The sequence below is a fragment of the Mytilus trossulus genome, chromosome 7, assembly GCF_036588685.1.
Source record: "Mytilus trossulus isolate FHL-02 chromosome 7, PNRI_Mtr1.1.1.hap1, whole genome shotgun sequence".
Classification (NCBI taxonomy): domain Eukaryota; kingdom Metazoa; phylum Mollusca; class Bivalvia; order Mytilida; family Mytilidae; genus Mytilus; species Mytilus trossulus.
In genome coordinates, this window is record NC_086379.1 from 30,510,839 (window position 1) to 30,516,617 (window position 5,779).

General features: G+C 32.4%; 1 long non-coding RNA gene across 1 annotated transcript; it reads left to right on the forward strand.

Moving 5' to 3' along the window:
- The first annotated feature begins 3,799 nt into the window (after window positions 1–3,799).
- LOC134726959 (uncharacterized) lies at window positions 3,800–5,491 on the forward strand. Its single transcript, XR_010108684.1, has 3 exons — window positions 3,800–3,874; window positions 4,296–4,316; window positions 5,474–5,491. It is a non-coding gene; the product is annotated as an uncharacterized LOC134726959 (long non-coding RNA).
- Window positions 5,492–5,779: the final 288 nt, after the last annotated feature.

Genomic DNA, 5,779 nt, shown 5'->3' on the forward strand with positions numbered 1-5,779 from the left:
TTATTAAAACAATCATTATCTAGGACTAAATGTTAATTTTGGCTGATTTATTGATCAAATCATCTACATGTTTATAGTACTGAGCATTTATTCTGAATTTTCGATTTCGTTCAATAAAAAATCATCGGTGGCCTAGTGGTCTAAGTAGTCCAACTACTGTATCACTTGTCTGTCAAAACTGAGGTTTTGATTTCGAATAAGGCACATAGTACTACATGTATTTTAATCTTAATTGACTAGGATTGTCAGTTTTCATACCGAAGATCGGTAGTTCTCTCCTGGCACTCCAGCTTTATCCATTCATAATAATTGACCATCACGAAATAGCACAAAAGTCCCGAAAGTGGCGTTAAGCATCAATCAATCAATCGATTCACTTATTCTGTTTACTAATAGATGCCATCGGTCTAAATGCGTACGCAGGTTAAAATGTTAATTACATCAATAAGTTGTCTCATATAAGATATATTATATATATATATATATATAAGACTTTCAAAGGTATTTTATAACGCAGTGTAAAAGTGACCGATGATTCATATTCCAGGAGGAACCAACATGAGTACAGATGTTGGAAGATAGTACATGATGATAATGTCCATGTTTCTACTTTTGAAACACCATGGCGTGAGTAATTTTAAACAGGGTATCCCGATCTAAAATCAGCGCAGGGATTCAAATCCATAGGAGAAATTAAACCTTGTTTAATGTATTTCATAGGTCAAATCTAGATGCGATCGATTCCCTCGGAGGATTATGCTACGTGGGAATCGGATTTAGATTCCCGGTATGAGTTTTTGGAAAGATTGAAACTATTGATAAGAAGCTACTATAAATACTTATTCAATAAATAAGTGATTCTATATATTTTCGCCTTTAATAAATATAATGAGGGAGATAATTGTTAACTTCCGGTTTAAAATTGTCACGTCTGTTCTCACAAGATAACTTTTTTTGCACTGATTTCCCAAATGTGTGGTTTCTACATACTTTGCCTGTAACATGAGAGATATATTAGGTACTTTCGGTTTCGTGAAATCCACTTCCGGTCTCAAATGATAGGTTTATGTAGGCATATTTTGAAAATATTTAGTTTCTATGTACTTTTCAATGAAATAAGTGCACAAGCAGATACGTCTGTTTTACTCCAGGTCACTTCCGATTGATATTTTTCAAGGTCACGTGTCAACCAACAGTGTTCAAATGACCCTCTTGCTTTTATCATGTACCAAGTTGGAGTTATCACCAATTAACCTTAATAAATTGAATCATTTCAGGTCCAATAACTCTTATAAAATATCATGACCAAATGTTCCTATCTTAATCACAATAAGGAAAACATTGTGCACTAGTTCTTTTATGTATATCTTTTAAAGTGACCGGGGCCGCGAGATCGATGAACAAGGATAAGTCAAATTTTAGAATTTGACCTTCACCTTTAGCCTTGACCTAGTCTTCTATTCTTTAACTATAGTTCTCAAATCAACCGACCATAGGTCTCTATCACTCTGTTACAATTGCATATCACTTACTTTAAATGAATTAGGGGAAATAACTCTCATATGGAGTATTCATATAGCTTCCGTCAAAACAAGTTGAACAGATAATCCTGAGGATACAGCGAGAAATTAGGTAAAATAAATGTGTCGCTTTCTTTTACGGTTACTGAGGAGATCTATTTGAAAAAGTGTTACTTATGTTGCACACTTATCATTTGTTCATTAAATTAGCGACCATAATTTAACGATAGAAAAAGGAAAACATTTAAAAATACCTAGAGAAAAAAAGCTATTAATGCACATCCTGAAGTGTAATACATTGGAGGATTTCGCTCATTTTATTTTGTACTGTAGAAAAAATTCTAAACTAAGAGATAAAATAGGACAAATGCCACATTTTATGTCCTGGCAAGAAAATGAGAAACTGACTTATCTATCATCTTTGCCCATCAACCTCAAAAGAAGTATCTATACTATTAAACGAGAAGACCTCATTTTGGGTGTCGCTTCTCTTCTCTCCACAATAAACTAATCTTCATGCCTCTGTGTCCTATATGTACAGTGCATAATCGCATTTGTCATCCATTCATATGATTATCCAGATTGAGTTATTTTGGGAGAAAAACGAAAAAAAGGCGTCCGGATATGTTTCCGTCATTGGACGAAATTTTAAGTCAGATTGGACTTCCGGTTTGCGTTTTCTGTATACTTTTAACATACATGTACTACGAATAAAGTGTATTTTCTGTCTGATATCCGTCATTGCACGAAATTTTAATTCAGATTAGACCTCCGGCTTGCCTTTATTGTATACTTTTGAAATACATATACTAGGAATAAAGTGTATTTTCTGTCTGATACCATTTTCAAGTTTACTATCATCGGCGGTCACAGAGTTTATTAAATAGAGAGGGTCTATATAATATATCAATGACCGCCGTGGATCGATTATTACACTGAGCTGAATTGAATTTACACTTTATTTATAGTAATAAATGAAGCAGGACCTTTTCGGGACGTCGGCAACGGGTGTTTTTAAGATCGAAATTTCAAAATTGACCATTTCGGGATCCGGGATTTCTTTCTTCGAATTTCAGGATGTCGAGATATATAATTTGTATATTAAATTCGGAACCTCGGGATTTCATGTTATTAAGACCGGGATATCGGGATCAGGACCCCTCCCGGTGCGATCCCCCCTTTTATGAATGTTCATAATATACAGATAAGCGCTAAAATTATCCATGTGTCATTAAAATTAATAGAGAACTAACAAAAAACGGATTTCTTTTGTGGAAAAAGGAGGAACCGGGCTAGAAAAACAATTATCCTGTCCCAAATTACCTATGACTTTTGATACCTTTTTCTGAAATTCTCCAGTCATTAAGTTTACAAAAAAAGAAAGATGAGGTATGAATGCCAATGAGACAGCACTCCGCAAGAGACCAAAATGACACCGAAATTAACATTTAAAGGTCACCTTATATACGGTCTTCAACAATGTGCAAAGCCGATACTGCATAGTCTGATATAAAAGGCCCATGTAAAACAATTCAAATGAGAATACTAACAGCCTTATTTATTTACAAAACAATGAACGAAAAACAAATATAAAACACATAGACAAACGACAACCACTGAAATACAGGCCCCTGACTTGAATGTTCATAATATACTACATGTATTTTCATAATGAAATTAATAGAAAACAAAAAAATAGGAATTTTGGAAATAAAGAAGGAGGGTTAAATAAAGATGTTCCTGTCCCCAAGTACCTATTACTTCTGATACTTTTCCTGAAATTCACAAGTCAGGAAATCTTTTACAAAATTATTCCTACTTGACCCTCTTCCTTTTATCATACTTTTAACCACGCTCTAAATGGCCGCGATTTCGCGGGTGTGTTCTAGTAATTATATAAAGCTTAGGACCTTTTTTCAAACAGACATTAGAACTGAGGACAGGGTACTCTTGATTTATTTATATAAATATATTCATATATCATATAAATAGATTGTTTTGCTTTTTAACTTTTTATGTTTTATTAGATATGTTTTCCTATAGTTTTGTTTGTGACATGTATTGTGTGTTTGTTTATATAATTTGTCACAAACTTATTGTTCAGAGTTTATATGATAATAAATATTTGCATTAAAAGTAATACAGGATAAAGGGGAGATCAGTCGTAGAAAATTCAAGAAGCTCGAAGTTAATGTTCAATAAAAATCAAGTCAGCGGGAAAGTTGGTATTTGAATTTTTGAGTATTGAATGATTAATAATTCAACTAAAATTAATTTAGGATTTTTCAAGCAACCACCAGCGACAATATGTGACGTCTGTGGGGGATTCCAGAAGAAAGCAGTAGTTCACTTTGGTAATTATGTTATTATTCGAGTGATTAATTTAAGAAGAAAAAAGAAGTAAACTACAAAATAACGATTCATACCTATGAAGTAACAGTAATGAGATTTGGTATGCCTGCTTACATGTATGACATTACTATCAAGACCACTGGATAAAAAAAATAATATATACCGTATAGTTAATAGCTTTAAGTCTCTTGTAACAAAAACAACATATGTGCACGCTTTTTTTCCATATCGATGTTGATCTATTTAAAAAAATAAAATTTGTGAATTTTTTTATATTGAAACAACTTTTTTACATAAGATAACTCGCATTAATTTTATGCGCGCCCTTTGTACTCAAATTTTATGAAAATGATCTCAAAGCCGTAAATCTGTCCGTCATATGCTCAAGTTTCGTGGCTAATCATTTGTCACTTTTTGTTTTAGTTAAAGGCAGTAAACCAAACAGTGAGTATTTTTATCCTTTTTTTTAAGTTTCTCTAAGGACGAGGGCATCATTATCATAATGACAAATGTTTGTATTAACATTTTCATAATATAACGAAAGAGAAGAAGAATTATATTTGTTTCGATTAAAAGCCCCGAAATGACAAATGTAAAACAATTCAAACGAGAAAACTAACGCGGCCTGATTGAGATTCAAAATAGTGAACGTAAAACAAATATGATAATACAGAAATAAACGACAACCACACTGAATTAAAGGCTCCTGACTTAGGACAGAATGCGATGTAGTTAAATTAGTTAAGACGCACTAACCCTCCCCTAAGCTTGGACAGTGGTGAAACAGTAGAAAACAAAAACAAACTACAAAAATCAGTTAAAAAGGGTTTAACTTATCAGTGAGATACCAAGCAGAAATACATCTTACAAAAACACAAAGTTCTCGTGACAGGGTACTTATACACCCCCACAACCAACAGACTGTAAGTACAGATCTGAGAGTTATCTCAGTTACTGAAAGCTAGATCAAAGCCAATAACATCTAATTAAAACATCAATGAAAAAAATCATTTAAAACTAAACTTTCAACAAGCATGTAAACAGCTCTTCCCATGTCAGCACAAAGTAATATAGCAGTGTGGTGTTTTAAATGCAGCCGTCTCATAATTTTATATCAAGGTTCTAAAAACACAGTCAGTTTATTGTATTAATGTTTCCCTAGAAACACTAAATATCTAGTTTTGATATAATAGCACCCCATTCTTCTCTATTCATTATTTGTATGGCTTATTTATTTGACCCCCATTATTCTCTATTCTGTAAACCCCATTTAGATCATCCATTCATTAAAGAGTTTTCTCCCTTAACCTAGGTAAAAAAAAGATGTTGTAAGTCTTTTAGTTTTCGTAACTCGGTCATTTTGTTGAATACATCACTATGTTTAAACAATTCATTTTGTATATTATGTGTTAATTGTAAGCAAATTATGATATAAGACATGTACTCACAAAGTGTTAATACCAACCTTTTATCCTTTTGTTTACTCGTGACATTCCATTAACAACATGTAGGCTTCTGGAGATGTGCACATATGTTTGTTTATAGTTTTCGTGCGTTTTACTTATTCAACTGAACTTTTTCTTCTTTTCATCGATATCTAGAACACGTGATAGAACGTCGTAAGTATAAACTTATTTATTGCTTTTTAATAACATCTTTTTTATTAACTGCATATTTCAAAGCTATAAAAGTATGAACGCAGTGAGTTTATGGTTAGGAAAAAAAGTTCACGAAACAGTAAACGAACAACTAAAATACAAAAAGTTTGTTGTTGTTATTATAATTGTATTATTAAACTTTTATAAAGATTGACAAATTGCTCTTATGGTTGTGGCATGTTACGTATTTCCAACATGAAGAGATATTTCATACTTAACGATGCGAGATTTGAATAAGTAAGTGATACC